We start from the raw sequence: 23,104 nt of genomic DNA, 5'->3' as shown, positions 1-23,104 counted from the left end.
GTAGAGGTCATGCCAAAATTTTTCTAGGCTGTGTATTGTCTGGGGTGGTACTTGGGTTAGTTACGTCTATATTTGTATGAGTGTCTTTCTTTTGGATTGATTCCTTTTTTATAGCCTTTTGGTTGTTTTGCAGGCATTCTCTTTGTTTGTCTGTGTTTGTGGTGTGTGTGTGTGTAACCATCTGAATGGCGCCCTCTCGTACTCCTCCCCCGATCCAGTATGTTCCTTTGGCTTTACATGATTATTCTTTGTTACTGGATTCGGACGTTGTCGCTAAAGCGGGCTTGTCCAAGTTCGTGAGCCTTTCTTTCCCACTGGTTCCAGATGATCCTACCATTTGTGACGAGTTTTTAACCTCTTACAGTAAGAGGACTGGTCCAGTCCATGGCACTACTGTTCTTCTAACACCGAAGAGTCTAGGCAAGGCTCTTTGTCTGCCATATCGTGGGGAGTCCGTCCCTGCTGTCAGACAGTTGTTCGCTAATGACGATATTTTGAAGCTGTTGCGGAAGCAGACTCAAGATGTTCTTGATCCGAAGAAGGTCATTACCACGTCAGGAGTCAGTGTCTCCATGATTTCCAATCCCCTATGGAAACAGCTATGCCAATTCCTTCAGGACAGGTTCATGCCTGCAAAATTCCCATCTCATTATCTTTCCAAGGAGTTGTTTACAGCTTCACGAATGATTTTGAAAGGCATAACTATTGATTGGAGTACCTACCTCCTCTCTAAGATGGATCACCACTTTATCCGAGCTACTCGAGGAAATGTGACTAATGTTACATTTGGGTCCTTCCTCTATGTCTTCTTACTACATGCTGCCCCTGCAAAGGAAGTTCCTTTACCTCCAATTGATCCTCCAGAAGTTCCTCCTCCGCCTCATAATGAAGATGATGATGTGATAATTGAGGATGATGATTCTCCTCCTCCCCTTGTCATTCAGAAAAAACGCCTCAAGAGGGTGGCTAAGTCAGTGCATATTCCTCCTCCTCCAGTTCCAGTGACAGTTCCTACCCAGTCTTGCAACACCTTTCCTGCATTCCTTCAGATGCCAAATCTTTTCAGAGCCCATAGAGATGGGATGCTAGAACTTACTATTCCTTCTGTTCACCGTCTGGTAACAGGAGATGCTATTCTGTTCCTGTGCAAGGATATCCAGAGTTCTATTGAACTTTCGATGACTGCCTGTATCCAGCAATTATATTCTTCATTTTATGATGAAGTTCAGCAGTCTAAGGAGGAACTCAATAAGACCAATACTGAGTTAGCCTTTGCTAAGGAGAAATTCTCTGACCTTTGTATGCAAATGGAGCAGCAGAGTAAGCTCATGGATACTCAGAAAGCTGAAATCTCTAAGTTAAAAGCTGAGTTGGCAGAAGCTAGGTCTCAAGTGGTTGCTGTAACAGAGGAGAGGGAAAGGGAATTCTCTTGCAAGAAAATCTATCTTGTAACATTAACAAGCTTTTATTTCATTCTTTTGATCCTCAAAATAAAGAAAACAATAATTCTTCATGCAGCATCATAGTAGATATCTCCCACGGATTTGATAGAATCGACCATATTCTCCAACATCTTCACAAAATCCATCAATAGAACAAAGAACACAAAGGAATACACCATCTTTGAATGGAAATACATCACATATTATTCATCTTCAATGTCTTCATAGTTCTCTCTCTCAATCTCTCATATATAGTTACACCGTTTTGATAGAATTGACTATCTCTGGCTCTCTCTCTCTCTCTCTCTCTCTCTCCATCAATAGTACATCATAACCTCACTACAATACTCTCATAATAACCCTCAATAATCCTTCTTAGGTCGTGGATACACCTCCCAAGAGGTATGTCAGATGCGAAGAGGCACTAGAGCCACTACAGTGACTCTTCATAGCTCACCACTGTCACTTCACTCCAGTCTTTACTTGAGTCTTCAGCAGCTACTTCTTTGACTTCTTTTAGCTCTTTTGCACTTGTATTCACCTCTTTCCAAGGCTAGAAAACTTTCCCAAGCTACACTCTCATCCAACAGAACACATACAGAGGCATACAGAAGGTCTACAGAGGCTCACAGAAGCTCAACAGAAAGTTACAGAAGGTCAACAGAAAGTTACAGAAGGTCACAGAAGCTCAACAAAAAGTTACAGAAAGTTACAGAAGATCAACAGAAAGTTACAAAAAGTCACAGAAGCTCAACAGAAAGTTACAGAAGGTCAACATAAAGCATCAAATCCACATAACTCATACCAAAACCATTCCAAACCATAAAAAATCACTCAATAAGCTTTCAAAAAATCTCAAACCCTATCAATCAATACTCCATCCTTCCATATAGAGAGAAAACAGAACAAAAAAGAAGCTCAACAGAAGCTATTAGGACCAAACAGAACATATCAGAACATCAACAGAACTTCACATCTCTACTAATAAACATCATGAGCTTAATAAAACCATTCCAACCTATCCAAAATACTCTCAAACCACTTCTAAACCAATCAATCATCTCATAAAATCAACCATTCAGCTCTCAAAAACAACAAAAATCAACCAAAAAATAGGTCATTTCAACACTCAACATATTCCCACACTTAATAAGGAAGTGTCCTCATGATCCAGGAAAAAGGGAATACAAGTTCATTCAAGATCTCAACTTTGATTTTCAATAAATCTTCAAAAACAGTCCATCCAACCACGACCCCAACTTATAACCTGTATCTGATATAAAGAATACAACGAAAGGAAAACCCTTTATACATTAACACTTCTTATCAAACTGGAAATCACAACAAACTTGTAAAGGATATAAGAGGTTTCTTCTTCTGCATCAGCATCTTCAACTATCCAACCAGCAACACCATCACCGCAATTCTCCAAAAATGTAGCTTGCATGAAAGCAAATTGAATAGGAAACCACCACGATCTTATCACATAAATTAACCCACAACACAACCATTTGAATGAAACCTCCAAAAAGAGAGATTTATCATTAAAAATCATCCACAATACATTGCAAAGGTATCAATGAAGATGATCCCTTTTGAAGGCTTGGTGATTTCGAAAACGATCCATGGACAAGGATTCATCTACAAATGTCTTGGGAGGATTCTGAAAGAATTGAAGGCAGCACATCCTTTCCAACAAGACAAGGTATGTGCTAGGCAAACAGAGGGCATGAAAGTACAAGACATCTAGTTGCTGGGAATGAATACTCACATTGACATTCATGCACAACTTTGGAATAGATTTTGAATCATTATGGGAATGCCTATGCATATACGCCAGGTACCAAGTAAAATGAGCAGTTAAGCGCACAGAAGGATCTGCAGACTGAGAATATTGCTGAGCAAAATGCAGATAATTTTGATAAGCCTGACTAGCACTTATCCATTCTCCTAGGATCAATGGCCAATTGATTTGAGGTCCAGTAAGGGAATCATTTGAACTCCAGCCTCTTCTTCGAAGAATCTTCTGATCAAATCCTTGATACCCACTAACCAACTGAGGAGGATTAGGAATAGAAGTGTTAGGAGACGGAAGAGGGACTAATGAAAGAGGATGAAGCGATGGATATGCAAAATCATAAAATGAAAAATGGATTAAAGATGGATTTGCTGAAAATTGAGGAGATTCGGTTAAGAAAGGCGTTAAAAGATAAGCAGGAAAAGTTGATAGAATGTCAGGGGATGGGGAAGGACAAGGATCAGGAGGTAGAAAAACTCGATCTTCAATAAAAGAACAATGGGTAAATATAGGAATTTGAGGAGATCCTTGAGGTTGGAAAAGAAGGGGTAAAATGACCTTTGGGTTAGATTGAAAAAGGAAAATATAAGCATCATACCTATCAGCCATTTGTTGATAATGAGTTAGGCATGGTAAGGACGGACCTAAAGCTGATCTATGATGATAGGCTTCAAAGAAAGAAGTATCAAATGGGGGTTGGTTGGAGAGATAGGCTAAAAGATCCACCCTCAGTTGGTTAATGTTTTGGGCATGAGTTGAAGCTTTGACCTGACGGTGATTCAAAATGACAGCATCAACCATAGTGTGCCATGAAAACTCACGACACTCAGCCACCTTTGAAGAATATCCCTGGAACATCTCATCAATCCTCAACTCCAAATGTCGGACCTACAAAGAAGCTTGCAATACCATATCTCCAACATACCAAGCTAGATCTTCATCATCTGGAATCAGTAAATCACCCCTCAAATACATATAGGATAGAAGCATCGTATCTGGAGTGATAGAGTCTTCAAAAACCATCCTCACTACTTCTATCAGCAAATCAGATGACTATGCCCCACTCCATCCATCCTCTGGAATAGGTAAATCCATCGTGGAAAGTTTTATATAGAAGGACAACTTCTGTTGTTGATAATGGACAAAAAAGGAATGATCTGGTGGAACATATTCTTGATACTGCTCAAAAGAAGACCATAATAAATCCATGCGAGATTGCAATCTTTCCACCTTGTCCTAAAATAAGGGACATAATGTAGCCTGTCTCTGAAGAGCTGCCAAGTCTGCAGGGGATAAAAGAGAAACTGGTTGCATAGGACTCTGTGTATTAGACCAAGACTGAGCCAACTGATCTTTGAGTTGCTGGATTTGAGCATTGCTCTGGTCTAAGAAAATCTACTTAGCGTGCTACTGAATATGGTTGTTACGACATATGTTTGGAGATATTTGCCATGTTTTTGAGCTGAGAAATCATTGATTTTGTAGTCAACTTATTGTCATAAATTTGAGGACTGAAACAGTCCTGTGCAAAGGTACTTGGTCTACAGGGAGTTAGGCACTACCTATTTCAGACTACATTGAATACATAGAGCTCTAGAGAGATACCAAATGCTGACAAGATTGATAACATAACTCAAATAGTGGGTGAGAAACTCGATAGCAAAAACTATGCTATCTAGAAGTCTAGGGTGGAGAACATTCTCATTGGCAAGGGTTACTAGGACTTGGTTATAGGTATGGAGGTTGAGCCCCCAAACTCCCTGGAAAAAAAATCCAACAGTTGATAAGCTTAGGGCACATGAAGCATGGATGGAAAGAGCTCGAAGAGTATTTCATTGGATGTCTTTATGTATCTCTAATGCAATGGTCATGCAGATCATGAATTGGAAATCACCAGAGGATGCTTGGAATATTTTAATGCAATACTATGGCATGACTACAAGTGCATTCAGCTGAAGTAGAAATTTGACACAATGGAAAGGAATGGGCAATCCATATAAGAGTATATGACTGAGATAAAGACCATTGCTATGATCAGTTGGCTCTAGTTGAAGCTAAGGTAGATGATGTGGACTTAGTGGATGTGACCTTGAATGGTCTAGGGTGATAATATAAGTATTTCAAAACATCAATTTCAGTTAGGGTTGAAATGCCTGACTTTACTGATTTGGTATCCTTGCTTATCTATGAAAAAGTGAAATTGGGTCGCTACGAGCTTGAGTAGCTCTAAAAATAGAGATGTGGCTTTTACTCTAATTAGAGAGGCCATGGTCATCATGGCAGAGGTTTTATCCATGGCAGAGGAACTTAACAACATGTATCTTAGCATGGGCAAAGAGGTGATGAATAACCCCGTGCGAGTAGGAGATCTCAGTCTAGGGGTAGAGGATCATGGCACACATAGTCTACTCATGAAAATGCTAACAAGGATAAAGGTTGCAATTACTATGGCAAGTATGGCCACATTGCAAAATAGTGTTGGAAGAAGCAGACTAATCAAAAGGGTAGACAGTAGGGACACTATGCATCCTCTAGTCATACTTAAAGAGCCTAAGACTGGTGAGAAATTGTTTGCTATGACTTATGTACACAACAAAGGCAAGCAACAATGAAAGTCTAATGATGTTTGGTATATAGATTCTGGTGTCTCAAACCACATGACACCACATGGCGAGTGGTTTGATGAGTTGAAAATAGGTGCTAATGGCTATGTATGCACTGGTGATGATTCTCAACAACACGACATAGCACACACATGGATTGTTCCTTTGGTTATGCCCGATGGAAAAAAAACATTTGCATGATGTATTGCATTTTCCATCAATCACCAAGAATTTTTTATTTGTCACTCAGATGGTTAAGCAAAACCTATAGGTGTGATTTTACAAAGATGGCTGCTTCATAGAGGAGTATGGTAGAGGATGTAGATTGGTTGTTAAAGGCTAGAGACATGGCATGATGTTTACACTGGATGCAAACATCCCTGAATTGAATGCTACTATGTTTGGTCATGATGGGGAAAGTATTAAAGACATTGATATATGACATAAACAGATTGGTCATATAAATGTCCAAAAGTTGAAAAATATGTAGCATAAGGACCTTGTTACAAGGCTACCAAGGTTTAACTGTACTGATTTAGGACATGTCTACTCAGCATCTCAGTTTGGGAAACAAGCTAGATTTCCATTTTCCAATAATAGATAGAATAGCATTGTTCCGACTACATGAGAGATCTTACTAAATGATTATGTCATGTTTGATGAGTTAGTATCTTGGTATGGTGATAAGCAAGCTACAATATATGATGACACTTCACAAGGCATGTATGCTAAAAACAAAATGCTATGTCTACCAGTGGACCTAGTGAGGATGCATCTGGCAGTGTAAGTCCTTAGACAGACAGGCCACGGAGCCATGGGACTAATATGGATACATTAGTGAGGGGGAGAGATGAAGGAAAAGAGAAGGTTTTTGATGATGTTATAGGTCCATTGACTTCAAGATATGACTCTTTTGAGAGTCTAGATAGTGAGTTTGGCATACTTGTAGTGGTTACACCTGGAGTTAAACAGAGATACATACTACCTCATAAGAGAGTGGAATCTAGTTCACCTTCATTGTGGAGATCATAGAGAGAAAGAAAGTTAGTGGATAGGCTTACCTACAGTGGATACTCAGTGAAACATTATGCATACATGATAGAGGTGCAGAAATACAAAGAGCCTAAAACTTTTGCAGAAGTAATTAAGGATGAAAATTGGTGTAAGGCTATGGATGTTGAATATGAGTCTTTGCTAAAAAATAGAACATGGGATTTGGTTGAGTTTCCTGAGGGCAGAATGCCTATTGGATGCAAGTGGGTCTATAAGGTAAAATGTAAGTCTAATGGCTCACTAGAGAGGTGCAAAGATAGATTGGTTGTGAAAGGATATGCCCAGTAGTATGGACTAGATTATGAGGAAACCTTTAGTCCAGTTGCTAATATGGAAACTATATGGACTATTATTGCATTGGCTACATCCAAAGGATAGAATCTTTATTAGATGGACATGAAAAATGCTTTCCTAAATGGTGATTTAGTGGAAGAGGTTTATATGGATTAGCTAGTAGGCTATGTGCATCTCGATTATCTATCATATGTATGCAAATCGAAGAAGGCATTGCATGGCTTAAAGTAAGCCCCATGAGCACAAAATGCTAGGATTACTTCCTAAGAGACACTTGGATTTTAGCAAGGCAAAGTTGATCATAGTTTATTTACCAGGAAAACAGAGACATGATATGTGATTTTGGTGCTTTATGTAGGTGATTTGGTGATCACAAGTGATGACGTACAAGGCATTGATGACATAAAAGCTATGTTGCAAAAAGAATGTCAGATTACAGACTTAGGAGAGTTGAAAATTTTCTTAGGGATTGAAGTTATGTTTACACCTCATGGGATATGGGTGATATAGAAAGAATATGCACATAATATGTTGGAGAAATGTGGCATGTTGGAATGCAAACTCATAGATACACCATTGGATCAGAATGTAAAGCTAGCTATTGATCTAGGAAATGTGATAGATAATGTGACTATGTATAGAGAGATGGTTGGCAATCTAATCTATCTGACTATCATAGACCAGACTTGAGTTATGTAGTTGGTTTGATCGGCCAGTTTATGCAATAGCCAAGGAAACCTCACCTAGATGTTGTGAGATGGATTTTGAGATATGTGAAGGGTTCATTGTCTTACGGGTTGTTCTATGAGAAAGGTAAGCTTGTTGAGTGTTGACAAATAGACAAATGATGTATGCTCCAAGAAGAGATATCATGAATCCCATATGCACAATGAGGAGAGTGGAACTGTCCAACTTCTATAAAGCACTGTACTTGACTATCATTTTCATATGATGAAATAATATCATGACGATTTCCTCTTTCAGTTAGTGTCATTCTCATTGTTAGTCCAATACACAAGATTTTCTTTATGAGTCCAGTCTTCCATCTTGGCACCTAATTCACTTGTGTAACAATTGTCTACTCATTGTCCATGTCAACATGAATTTAATCTTCACCTTTCAACCTCCATAGCTCCTGCCATGCTCTAGAATCAACATTTTTACATGGTATCAGAACTCAGATGAGCATGGCATAACTCCTCTCTCTACTCTCTTAGTCCCTCTTAACCTCAGGTCAGCTTAAATCCAACTCACCGTTCCATTTCTCACTTCCATCTCCACTTGACCTTTTGGCAGCCATAGCCATAACAGTACCTACCCTACTTTGAGCAGCTAGATCTCTCTTTATAGGCCATATCTTTTAGTGCTTCCTTCTAGAAAAGTGTTTCTTGACTCCCAAAGCTTCTCTATGGGGCATTTGAAGAACCTCAAGTGGGAAATATCATGCTAAAAGGGCCCCCCAAAATTCTCTCTCTATCTCTCACAATTTGTGAAACCCTAACTATCATCTCTATGGGTAACCATAGCCAAAGCTTCAAAGCTTGAAATTTTCACTATTTTTTCTCACATACTAAAGCTATCAACATTGATTTTAATCACTAAGATATACTCTCTGAAGTTCACTGCAGATTTGGAAGTGCCCGAGGAAGCTCAGAAGTCATCCACAAAGTTCATGAGAGAAAGTAGATCAAGCATCGAGTGACTAGTATCCATTAATACTCAACTAGTGTCAATTTGACACTGATCTTCTTGTGTCTCTTGACACATTGAACTACAACTCTATTGCTAGTTATTTAAAGCTTATCAACATGGCAAAGCTTGAGCAAATAGCAAAGTTTTTTTAGAGTGGAAAAAAACTAAAATTTGACTGATTTTTGTTGTTTTTGGTGGATTGAATGATTGATTTAATATGATTTTTTATTGATTTTAGAATGATTTGGAATGATTTGGATAAGTTTGGATTGATTTTGATATTCACGATATTTTTTAATGAAGATATATTGATATGATAGGTTCTAATGATGTTCTAATAGCTTTTATATGATCCTATTTGAGCATGTTGAGCTTCTGTTGTCTTTTGTTTTGCTCTATTTTGTTTAAGTGAGGTTAGGATATTGAATGATGAATTTTGAGGTTGTATGATAGCTTATTGAGTGATTTATGATGGGCTTATTTGGTTTTAGTTGAGCTGAAAGTTTGTTGTTTAGTTGCTATTGAACCTTTGTAGACCTTCTGCAGAGCTTCTGTTCCTGCTTTGTTCCTGTTTCTATTTTGTTCTGTAGATCTTCTGTATGTGTTCTGTAATATGAGGGTGTACTTTGGAAAAGTTTTGTAAAGTTTGAAAAGGATGAATCTAAGTTCAAAAGAGCTTAAAAAAATGGAAAAAGTAACTATTGAAGACTAAAGACAATACTGAAGTGAAGTGACAGTGATGAGCTATGAAGATACACTGTAGTGGCTCTGGTGCCCTTTCATACCTCCCATGCCTTTTGGAAGGGGCATACACAACCAAAGAAGGAATTTTGAGAGTGATTATTGAGCATTGTAGTAAGGAGATGATGTACTATTGATCGAGAGAGAAAGAGAGAGTCAAAGATAGCCAATTCTATCAAAACAATGTATCTATCTATGAGAGACTGAGAGAGAAAACTATGAAGACAATGGAGATGAATCATATGTGATTTCTTTCCATTTAAAAGTGGTGTATGATTTTGTGTTCTTGTTAGTTTTCATGGATTATATGAAGATATTGAAGATTATGGTTGATTCTATCAAATATGTGGGAGATATATACTATGATGTTGTGTGAAGATATTATTTTTCTTTGTTGTGGTTCTCTAAAGAATGAAACAAAATCTTGTTGATGTTACAAGATAGATTTTCTTATAGTAAAAACCCCTTTTCCTTGGTGTCTCTCTTGGGGCTCCATGTTTTTGGTGCACAGTCGGGGAAATACTTGCCATCAACAAGCATCAAAAGAGGCTAAAAATGAAGGAATGGCATTGCCTAGAAAAGAAGAATTCAATGGATATTTGCAAAGTTCCTTCTTCCACTGAAGAGTGAGAGATTCTCATTGCCAAAGCCACTTTCCACAAGAAGTTCATCCTAGAATGGCGGAAACATATTACCATCATGATGCAAGCTCTATGTGGTGGACCATTTCCTCTTTCAGTTGAAGCAACAGAGACGTGCATCTTGGTGGCAATTTGTTTGGGAAGAAATTGAAGTGCAGAAATAGAAAGAATGACCATCCATTGAAGATTTGGCATTCATTGAGAAGTTTCCATACATCATCAAGTGGGAGATCGTGAAGAAGCTTCAAGAGTCGGTGTCAGTGGAGGTTCATGAAAACAAGAAAGAAAAGAGTTAGAATTTGTTCGTGGATGCTCAACAGCAAGACACGCGGGATGCCTAGTGCACTAACAATCTCCTGTTTGTCCAATTAGCAATCCCTGGAAGTTGGTGGATAGAGTATTCTTCACAACACACACTATTGAAACCATCAGAAGCTGGCATTATTATGATGATGGCACAACAACGATTCTCAGAAGAATGAGTTTTGATACCTTTAGAACGGAATATCTCCCCCTCTGTAGTGGTTTGAAAGCTGAATTCAGAGACATAGAGAAGAAGGAAGTAGAAGAGATATTGGCCAAAGAGTCCTCCAGAGACTAAAGCCCCCTTTGATTCTATTCTATTGAGTACACACCAACTGGTTGGAACCAACCCCCTGATAAATGATGCAATCAAGAGGCAAGCACTAGAACAAGTCCAGAGGTACTTGAGAAGAGAGAAGGAAAAAATCAAGGCCAAGAACAAGCTTGTAGCATAAGCCTCCTTTGACGCCTTAAAAACACTCTTTACAAAAGTCCCCATGGTGACTCAAGGTCCCCTTCCTAGTCAGATTCATCTTGGAAATATTGATGACATGCCAACAAATGTAGTCCCTTTGGCAAATTTTAAGGGAGAGTATAATGGAGACCCTGATCTTCATGTAGCAAAGTTTGTGGTAGCATGTGTAGCTAACAATGCCAGAACCCCCGAGCATTGGTTAGCAATATTCCCCACCACTTTCAAGGGTGCGGCATTTCAATGGTATGAGAGACAAGGAGCAGGAACTTTTGGCACATGGGATGACTTGAAGTTGGCCTTCCTCACTAAATTCAAGCGTCAAGGTTTTGAAGAGGGGATGTGAGAGGAGTTCATGAACCTAAGTCAGTCCTCTAGAGAAAGAGTAAAAGCTTATGTCTCACAAATGGAGTCCATCCTGAAAAGATGGATCAACTATCATTTGGATGAAGGCATACAGAAGGGAGTTTTCTTTAGAGGCCTACAACCAGAAGTTTGCAAGTTTATGGAATTGAGAAGACCAATTAATCTGCAAGCTGCAGTGGAAGGTGCAAAACTGTATGACGAAGTTGAAGCAAGGTTATCAATGACTTGAGGAAGAGGAATCTTACCTCCTCCCATGCCAGGAATGGTATACCCACCAAATGCAATTCCAGGGATAGCTCTTTACCCCTACCCCAAAATGCAAACAATGCCACAGTACAATGCACCTATCCATAGTGGCCGCAGACAAAAATGCCTCAAATGATGGTTCAGCCACAACAATAATGATCTCAAATAGTTCCTCCAATGGTGACTCAACAATAGTGGAATCCTACCCATTGGAATCAACAACCCCAAGTCTCAACAGGAGCTTTGAGTCAGAACCAGAACAGAGGACCTCCTGGAACAACCCAACTAGTGTATGCAGTATTAACATAAGCCTCCCAAAACCCTACAACAAGTACTTTAGGAGGTGAAAATTTGAAGGACTAACTATCCAATTCAGTGGCAAGTATCAAGAAAGAGCTTATGGATGTGATTACAAAGCAGCTACAAACACTGAAGGTGAATACCGCTTATATATCCACTCCTACAAGAGGTGGGAGAGATGTGATGTGTTCTAATACATGATGCGGAAAGTGCCATCAAACGGGACATTTAGCCGTTGAATGTTTCCAAAAACTAACCATTCTTGGATCCTTTTGTTCATACTATTTGAGGAAGAACCATACAGAGGATATTTGCTCTCTGAAAGAGATGCACGAATGAAGAAAGAAAGATAAAGATGCAAGATTCAACTACCCAGGACATTAGACCAAAGCCTAGGGAGTTTGGTCCTAATTTGGTCCAAGGAGGTTTCCCTCTCAAAGTTACAAAGGACGATAGTCTAGTGGCAGTCAGAGATCAGAGGTGGAATGTTACAGATGTGGAGAAAAGGGTCATATCTCATTGAATTGTCCAAACCCTAGAAGATATGTGGATTACAAGCCCTTATGTAGTCGATGCAAAGGAGAAGGCCATACTGCAAAATATTGTCCAAGTCTAGCCCCTGTGAAATCTACTTTTGTTACCCAACAGAAGACCCAAGAACCTGCTTCCAATTTGGTGGAATTGGAAGTGGCCACAATAACACAAACAAAGAAAGGAGAACCCATAGTTCTAAGGAGAATGTTCCTTCTGTCAAGACTATGAAGTTCAACCTTCCTCAAGAAAAGTAGAACAATGGAATCCAGAGCAAGGAAGTACAGGGCACTACAGAACCATAGAGAGCTACAGAGACAATTGCAGAGACAAGACTAGAGGTCCAGGAAATAGAGAATGTAGAAGTACCTCCTTGTGAAGAAGAGGTGCAAATGTTGCCGCTCTTGGAAGAAAAAGGAAGATAAAAGTGGACGTGGCCCCATTTCCCAGTCGATTGGAAAAGCCTATGGATCCTATCAAAGAGTATGATTTGGTCAAAGATCTAGACACATTTAAACCAAACATAATGCCTTGTCCGAGGATGAGTTCTTGTTTGAGTTTGAGCCTATGACTTAGACTAGTATGGTTCATTCGAGTTGACTAAGGATTCGGATTGTCGGAGTGGTAGTGGGACTCAGACAACTATGACTCCGTCCGCCGAGGGCGGCACCAAAAGTTCCAAAATGATCAAAATCATGTTGAATTTCACATGTGTCTTGATCAATCTCTCAACTACAATCTTGGGAGCAATCATCTAATACAAAGGCACACTCAGGGCTTACCTGCGGGGCTCGAAGGCATGGTGGTGAAGATTGCTAAGCACAAAATGGTTTCCAACCTTGTAGCTCTCTCTCTCTCTGGTCAACTTTTGGTCCTTAACTCAAAAATGACAAATGAGCTCTCCCTTTGCCCCCTTGGCTTCTTGAACCCCTCTTTGCTTAGTCTTTTACCTCCCCTTTCTCTCTCTTTGTTGTCTTAATGCCTTGAAGCTCTCTTTTCCCCATATTTTTCCTGTTTTGGACCTGCTATTACAGCAAAAACAGGAAAAATATAGGGAAGTGAGCTCAAGTGAGCTCAATCCTCAAGCTCAAGCTCCATGCTCCATTGCTCCATTGATGCATGCGAGAAAAAAGAAGAGAAGAAAAAGAAAGAAGAAAATGGAGAGCTTCTCTACCACAGTCCCTCACCCTCACACACTCACTCCCTCACTCTCACACACTCCCTCTCTCATGCACAAGCACAAGCAAGCAAGAACAAGAAGGAGAAGCAAAAGAGGAGGGCTAGTTTTTTCCACACACATTAATGAGCTTCTTCATTCACTTTTTTCCTTTTATACAAGCCCTTATCCCCTTTGGGCACCCATTCCTTCTTTACATGACTGGCCATTTTAGCCTAGGTCCTCTTTTCTTATCCCCTTCCTATTTATATTGTGCCTTCACCCATGCCCATCTACATTTACAAATTGCACAGGAGGGAGTCTTCCACTCTCTTACAGAAATTTAGGGTGTGCCTTTGTATTTAAAATGCACCTTTCCTCTTTTGCACTTGCTTTGAACTTTTAAGGTTGTCTTTGTGCTTTTGGTATTTTTTCCTCTTATTTCTTTAATCAGGCTGCATTTTTCCACTTTTTTCTCTGTGTATTTTTAATTTTCTTTGCACTAGGATTAACACATTTATATTCACCTGCACTGTCACAAGTTCTTCAAACTACCCTTCATCGTTTAGCCCATCAAACTACCCTTCATCGTTTGGCCCATCAACCCATAGTTGCTCCTCTTGGCATGTCATGTGGTCATCATCATCATAATACAATTGTAGGCCTCTCCATTTTCTCCTTGATGCAACTCACCATCGTTTCCTTCATATCTAGGTTCAAAAGATTGTGCATAGTTGTCCCGAAACCAATCCTCATCTCCTCCTTTCCAACTCATTTCTCCATAGTCAATGTTTTGATATTCTAATGACACATAGTTCTAGAGCCTCTTTGGGTGCACAAAAATTATCTTAGTATGGCTCTTTTGACACCCACTTATTTATCTCAACCCATTGTCTCACCTTATTGGCCTTTGGATCATCCTCTACATCATCAAATCTGCACATATCCTCATGTACTAGGGTTATTTCCTCCTCTATCTACTTGGCTCATCCCACATCATCTCCTTTTGAATCTGCCTTTTTGCATCCCAATATGTTTTATCATCTAGCCAAGGCTCATCTACAATGGCATCCAACTCACTGGTCTCTAAATCATCATCTTCAGACTCTCGCCCATGGTGACTATTGGCTTGACAGTTTCTCATATCAGTCCTTTGCACTCTGTCAACCATGCTCTCAAAGTAGTCATCAGTTGTGCTATAGCATTTTTCATTGTTTGTACTCAATTTCCCACTTGACATCATCTTTTTAGCCATAGCCAACTAGTTTTCCATCGCAGTATAGATGTTCTCACCTTAATCCACTTTGCTCTCACTACTTTCATTATTTGTTTCACTTTGAGCTTCAGATGCTCGTGTTTCAATGTATGGCTTTGCCTCAAATTTTTTCTTTTCATTTGGCATAGTCTCTTGCACTACAACCTTACCATAATCTTCGATAAGCTTCATTCACAATCTTTGTTCCACAAGCAACAGGTCATAACAAGGATCATCCTTATGTTCCTCATACACATCCTCTAGTTTGTCATTCAGCATCAATGCAAAGATTTGTCTTGAGGTCTTCTTGTTGGCCTTTCACTCGATTCAATCTTCTTTCCATGTCATCCTTTTCCTTTCTCTGAGGTTCATACCCAATTTTCACCCAATGTATCTTTGTCACCCATGATATTCTTCATTCTTCTTCAAAATCATGCCATTCAACAAAAAAATTACTTTTTGATGCATATCAAATTTCAATCATGTCCTTTCAACATCATTTTGGGCATTTTCCCTTTCTTTGGGTTTGCTATCCTTTTTTCTTGAAGATTTATTATTTTTACCCTTCTTCAATCATTTTTAGTCTCCTTCCACCTCAAGAAATTGCCACATCATCATAGGGGTCGGGCTTTGATACCAAGTGTTATGGATCCCCTTGGGTCCCAATCTCATGCATCATATCATGGACCATCTCAACATGGCATCTCAACTCAACATGAAACCACAACTTGACAAGACATAGTGCACCACGACTCCCCCTTTGGGCTAGAAACCAATCTCAATACGCCAACATAGCATGGAAGTAAACATGGCATGGTATCGTGTCACGACATAATGCCAATGTGTCACAATAGTCCACCTTGACACTTCCCCCCAATGGGCAGGGAGTTCATCATATCATTGTAACTTTTCTAGTGCTCACATAACGTCACATAGACGAAACCTTTCCCCATAACACTCTACCCCACTCACCTCTCACCCCACAAAATGGAAGCCCATCCTCCTTATCATTAGTCACTCAATACACTCACCATCCCCACTCTAAATATCAGTGTGGAGGCCTCAAGCCACCTAACCATGCCCAGGCATGACACACTATGATCCCATGTCATGATACACCCCAGAGAGTCAAGTCATGAGGGAGATATACCCCCAATATAGGTGTTGTAACAATGCCTACCTAGTCCCACGAGTCTGTAGCATAGCAACCTGCACAAGTAACATGGTCTACAAGCATGCAACACCGCATCACGTCCAGAATATGCAATAGAAGCCAACCCAAAAGATATGCCAAGAAGATACCATCACGTCATAGGATGCACCCTCTACATTGTGTTGCATCACTAGGCCATCACGCCTTAGATATCGCTCTCATGCCAAAGCTCACTCACAGCATGTCTAATGCATTGGTCTAACTTGCACTTGGGTAACTTGGTGGTTGGAGTCATCGAGTTGCGCCACAAAAGGCTTACAAGCTCACAAGTATCCATTTTCAACTATCTTCTTGGACCACAATGCCATGGGAGCAACACGATGCTTCCTCTTCTAATGAGTCTCAACTTCAATGAGTCATGTTGACTTGAACTCGGAGTAGGGGCCGCGGCTACCTTGACTAAATAGAGAATCCTACATGTTGAGAGGCAAAAAAATGATGGTTCCTCCATGTGGCACGGATACCATGGAGGGGGGGAGAGACATGGGGTTGCCCAAGACTCACACTCCCTTCCCTCATACTTATCTCCCCTCCATCGAATTGGAGTCCACTCAAGTTGAGTTGGTTCCCTACAAAAACAACCAAGATTAATCACCCTAAAAAGAGGAATTATGAGGATTCATCAACCATACAGATGCCTTTGGTGAAGATTACTCTGGAGCCAAGGCAAAAATTTCCTTGGGCCATTTCTAATATAGACCGAAACCCTCACAAGACTCCCCAATCACCTTGCAGGGGGAAGAGCTCACCAAAATGGCTAGATCTTGGCCCACTAGTCGCAAGTCCCTAACCTTGATCTAAAGACTAAAGATGGGTCAGTTTCCCTGATTTTCTTCTCTCCCCTTCGAGATAGCTGATGTGATGCCACCTACTCCAGCTTTTGCGTCAAAGACATAATTGCCACTCGCATCGTTGAGTTGTTTTCTGAACTTGAATCAAAGTGATCTCCCCCCATCACTCCTAGGCAAGTAGACTTGGTGGTGCTTCAACAAGGGCCTAAACTGCATCCCATCATCCGCCTCATGACCTACCCAAGAAGGCTTGCTTATCCCCCAAAAATCTGGGGCAAAATGCCTATGCATCAGACGTGCAAACCTTCCGACCCTCTCACAAGGAGACTAGCCATCCCAATACCTCTATAGAGGCTCCGCGGGAATGAGGGATCAATGTCATCACCTCATGGATGGCTCCACCTGTAGCAAAACTCCTGTAATAGACCCTTGCAGTAGATTGGAAATGTTCCCCAACATGTTGCAATCTATCTTGGTTGGTTCTTGCATTCATTCCATCCCCTACTCGCACTCTAGGGTCGAGATCAACTGCCCTTTCCTCATGAAAGGCTCTGCACAGGAAATGCATCCACTCATATGGGATCTGATTCTCTTGCATAAGCATCTTCACCCATGTTTTCAAGGAGACAAGTCTAAAACATGCTTTCAGGTCCCAACACCGATCACATGCTCCATTCTCATCTCCATCATGCCATAAATATTTTGGCTCCATACTAGGTCCCATACCCCATTGTGTTGCATCCAAACCTACACATGTTGTGCCATCCTAGTTTCCACCTTGGTTTAGAGACATCTTGGCTTCAACATAGTTGGGCTAAGTTCCTGTCCCGGTTTATTTAAGCTCACCCCAAGTACATGAGCATCCATTCTTTCAACCTTCTCATAGGCCTTTATCAATCCACATCTCTTTCCTTCTCTCAAGTTACCCTCGGCTATTTATTTATTCTCATAGCTCCACGAGTCTTTCCATGCATCTCTCATACACCCTACCTTCTATCCTATTCTTCCTCCTTGAACCCAAAATTTCTCAATTATTTATCTTGCTTGCCAGCCCCCACAAGTCCCCCATGCTCATTATCTTCATCGGTGCTCTAGGAGTCCTACTCTTCCACCCTATTCCACATTCGGTCCATCTTTATACTCGTGGCTCCACAAGTTCCACCCTTCTCATCCCCATCCACTTGGTTTCTTTGTCCTTGCCCTAGGCCCACGAGTCTTTAACCTCCATCCGATTGGTCCCTCGCCATGTCTCAACTTCACCTCATGGCATGGTAGACTTCCAGGTTTCATTATCGTCACCCCAAGTCCACGAGTCTTTGACATCCATCCGATCGGGTCCCTTGCCCTCTCTCGACTTCATCTCATGGCGTGGCATGCTTCCCAATATCTTTATACTCACCCTAGGTCCATCAGCTTATGACAATGGTCTCTCACCCTCTCATGGCTTGATTGTAGTGGAATTGCAACTAGCTTGGTACCTTTATACTCACCCCAAGTCCATAAGACCTCAATCCACTTGGTCCCTCACCCTCTCTCAACTTCATTACAGCGGCATGGCAGGTTGCCTGGCATCTTTATACTCAACCAAGATCCATAAGTCACCAAGCCATTATTTAGACTGTCAGTATAAGGAGTTCTTCATTCTTTTGTCCCTCCATGGCCTTCTCACACATGATGGCTATTCCTTTAAGCTTGCAGCTCCATGAGTGTTGTGCACCGCCACATCTCTTACTCTCCACACATCTCTCATCCACTCGGCCATTCCTTAATACTCCTAGCTCAAGGAGTTTTGCATCTCTCTACTCAGCATGCCTATTCATTTATACTCACAAGTCCTCTCTACCTCATGTCGCCATCTCAACTCCATCTCCTTCATCATCTTCATCTTCATCTTTGAAAAAATTGTGGGGTCATAACTTGCATCCATCATTTCTCGATCTCTCCACTCCATCTCACCTCCACTTCATCCACCCCATCTTCTTCATCTTCTCCTTTGACAAAAAGGGCCTTCTTGTCCAAATCCATATTTTCATCATGCACTTGATTCCTTTGAACTCCTTAGATTAGGAGTTGCAAAACCATTGCCCCAGCTCCTCTTTGCATGACTTTCAACACCATAGGTTCATATAAGGAGTCAACTTGTTGCCTCATAACTCCATGTAGGCATATTCTCTTCTGCTATGAACAATTCACCCATGACTCTTCCATACATAGCTTTGTTTGCCTCTTCACTCCTCATTTAGCTCAACATGTGATCTTCATTCTGCATCCTCCAACTAGTGGTCTCACTCTTCACTCACTATCTTTATACTCCTGCCAGGTCCTTTCTTCAGTGTCAACATAGAAGGGTCTTAGTTCACAAATTGCAAATTCGTCCTCAAGAACTCATCCACTCCATTATATACACCATGAAATCTCAACCTTCCCTGTGTTGTTTACACTCTTGCTAGGTCCAGGAATCTTCAAAGATATCCTCTTTAAAAATCATCTTGACTCACCTTCTTTATACTCATGTCAAACCCACAAGTCTTCAAAGAGACACTTGAGCCCTTAAGCTCCACCTTTAGCTCATCTAGCATCCTCTTTGCAAATTGGCCCTCGAGCAGTGAAAAAAAGGACAAATGATTTTCTCATGAAAAATAAGAATGTCAATCCCAGTAGCCTCCTGGAATACACTATGGTGTCATAACATGGTCCTCAAGGCCCCAAAAGATCCATTTTTAGCTCAAATGAGCACTCCACCTCACACCCCATGGATGGGCATAGATTCATCTTCAAACCATTTAGCTATAGTATTCTCTTCACATCTCTTCACAAGTTGTGGGTGGCAACATGTAGCCTCGACCTTGGTTCATTCCACATGACAACTCATTTTTCAACACTTGAACAAGCTCAACATCATGTCTCCACTTGCTGGACACTCCTTGCTTTGAAATCTTGGCTGAATTGCCTCCACCCACGTAAACCACCCCAACAGTCGGCGGGTGCAAGGAATCTTTGATACCAAGTATGACAATGTCTATCTAGTCCCATGGGTTTGCAACATGGCAACTCATGCAAGTAACACGGTCCGTAGGCATGTAGAATTGTGTCACGTTTTTAGAACATGTAGCAGAAGCCAAGTTGAAAGATACTCCAAGAGGATACCATTGGGTCACATCATGCACCTTCTATGTTGTGTCGCATCACCAAGCCATCACACCTTAGATATCCCTCCCACATTGTGGCTTGCTCACAAAATGTGTAATGCATTGGTCTAACTTGCACATAGATAACTTGGCATTTAGAGTCGCTAAATCATGCCATGAAAGACTCCTAGGCTCACAAGTATCTATTTTCAACCATCTTGGACCACAGTGCCACGGGGGTGACATGGGTCAATCCCACCTCTCCTCATGAGTCTTAACTTTGAAGAATCATGTCGACTTGAACTCGCAGTAGGGGGGCTCGATTGCCTCAACCAAATAGAGAACCTTGTGAGTGAGGAGGCAAAAATGATGGTTGCTCCATGTGGCACGGTTACCATGGAGAATGGGGTTGGTTGCCCAAGCCTCACTATGAGGGAAGGGAGTGTGAGACTTGGACAATCCCATGTCTCCTCCCTCCTCCATAGTGGTTGTGACACATGGAGCAACTATCATTTTTGCCTCCTAGCACACTATGAGGGAAGGAAGTGCAAGGCTTGGGCAACCCCATGTCTCCCCCCTCCTCCATAGCGGCCATGCCACAAGGAGCAACCATCATTTTTGTCTGTCAGTGTGGAGGATCCTCTATCTGGTTGAGGCATCCCGGCCCTTTGCTCAAAATTCAAGTCGACATGACTTTTTGGAGTTGAGACTCATGAGGAGAGGTGGGATTGGACCTGTGTTGCCTCATAGCGCCATAGTCCAAGTTGGTTCAAAATGAATACTTATGAGCTCAAAAGTCTTCTATGGTGTGATTTGACGACTCCAAGCACCAAGTTACCCAAGTGTGAGTTAGACTAACACATTATGTGTGTTATGAGCAAGCCGCATCATAGGAGGGATATCTAAGACATGACGACTTAGTGATGCAACACAACACGGAGGGTGCATGCTAAGAGGAAAAAATACTTTGTGGGATTTTGAACAATTTTAGATGAATCCACAAGAAATTTGTGGAAAAAAATAAAGATTTTTAGGCTCCAAAGTGGTTTGTGGTGCAAAGTGATTAGGGTGCAAAGACAAAGCATTCTAAAGTTTGAGACACAATGAAGCGCCAAGTTGAGTCTACAAATAATGAAGAAGCATCCAACCATCACTTGGGCATTAATTCCATGCGCTTGGGTTAACTTTAAGGCCAAGAGACCTTAATTTATGTGAGAATGTGGAGTGGCAACTAAGGAGGTCAAAAAAGACTCAAAAACCATGTGGGCATGCCCAATTTGAAGGGAAACTTATGGCAGGCCTCAAAGGGATACTTTTTCTTGATGTGTCTAGTCGTTTGGAAGAGAGAAACAAGGGATAAATTTTGTGGCCCGATATGAAGAATAAAGAATGTTGATTTTTTAGTCTTCTATTTCCTTCCTTTTCTCTTGCATAATGGCTATTCTTATGAGATAAGGGGGATGTGTAAAAGAGAGGAAGAGGTGAGAGTTATGTGAAAGATATGATTCATGGCATATTTCTATAGCATTGTGGAGTGCCACTAAGTATATTACCATCTATCTCAAGCATTAGGGGCTATCTCAACCATCAGTGGCCCCTTGGAATCCACACGTCACCTCATTCATGTTACAACATATAAGTAATTTTCGGGTAAGTTCATTAATTTTCATAGTAAATGAAATGGGATTGAAATTTTATTTTAAAGAGTGGAAAATGAATATGAATGCTTAATTTTCAATACTTCACATTTGGTGCTTACTATTCTTTTGAATTTCTATTAAAGAAAAGGATAGAAAGTAAGAAAAATCACAAAAATAGAGAAAAATTAAAAATAAATAGTAAAACATTGAAAATAAATTTGAGAATAATAAAATATTATTATATTTTATATATGAATTCAAAAATCATAAAAACAAGCATTTTTATGTCTGAATAAGGCCATTTGCGGTGTGCTAAAGGAATCAAATGTGTAAAAAATCATCTTTTCCATTATAGATAGTGTCTTGTATAGAGGGGAGTGGATAAGGTGTATCCTCATTGTGTGGAGCCGTGCTATGATGAATGATAATGCCAAGGAGATGGCTAGTTCTATTTTGGATTAAATTGGTTGCCGTTTTGGTCAACCTAAAGAACTTGTGTCAGATCGTGGGACATATTAAAGCGATTAAGGCTTTGACGGAAGGTCTTAAATAATAAGACCACACCTTATAACTCTCAAGAAAGTAGAGAGTACCAATAAGCAGCTTATAGGGATTTTATCCGAGATGGTATCCAAAGGTAAGCATGATTGGGACAAAAAGTTGTATGTGGTTATCTAGGCTTATAATACGATATTTAAAAGAGCTACAAGCCACACCCCTTTCAAATTAGTGTATGGGGAAGAGTGTATTTTACCTTTGGAGATTGAGTTACCTACAATAAGATTCGCTCTAAACTATTCTTTGGGTGAAGAGGAAGGTTCCAAGAAAGGTTCACTTCCGTTACACACCTTGACAAGATTAGATTACAAGCCTTGGCACATCAAAAAGTAGGGAAGAAGTACATGAAAATGCTTCATGATCTTTGTGCTAGAAAGTATAAAATTTCCAAGGGTCAATTGATCCTATATTATGATGCCCATCATGAGCTATTCCCTAGTAAATTAGAACCCAAGTGGGACGGCCCTTATAAGATTGTTCATATAGGAAAGAATGGCTTTACAGCTCTTGTGGTGGTTTTGCAAGGGGTAGAGTTCAAAAATAAAGTAAATTTCAATAAATTGAAGCCTATTATGTATAGGGGCTGATGTCAAACTTGATGCCTTTGTAGGTCCTTTAGATTCGACTTAAACTTATAGAGGATACCAAGCTATTGGATGGAAAAAGTCATTCCTTATCTTGAGCATCCATATTAGAGCAACATTACCACCAAGGCAATGTGATTTGATGGAGTAAGAGTTATCACATTACTGAGTGGCAAGATAGATCTTTTATGTAGGACATTTGAGTCTATTACCATTAGTATCATCGAGTTCTTACTTGCATCCCCATTGAGTTTACTGAGGAAGGAGGAATAGTACTTGTATTACATCCCCTCCCTC

The sequence above is a fragment of the Lygodium microphyllum genome, chromosome 17 (assembly GCF_053477565.2).
Source record: "Lygodium microphyllum isolate KBCC chromosome 17, Lygodium_microphyllum_v1.1.10, whole genome shotgun sequence".
Classification (NCBI taxonomy): domain Eukaryota; kingdom Viridiplantae; phylum Streptophyta; class Polypodiopsida; order Schizaeales; family Lygodiaceae; genus Lygodium; species Lygodium microphyllum.
Note: the sequence above shows the minus strand (reverse complement) of the source record.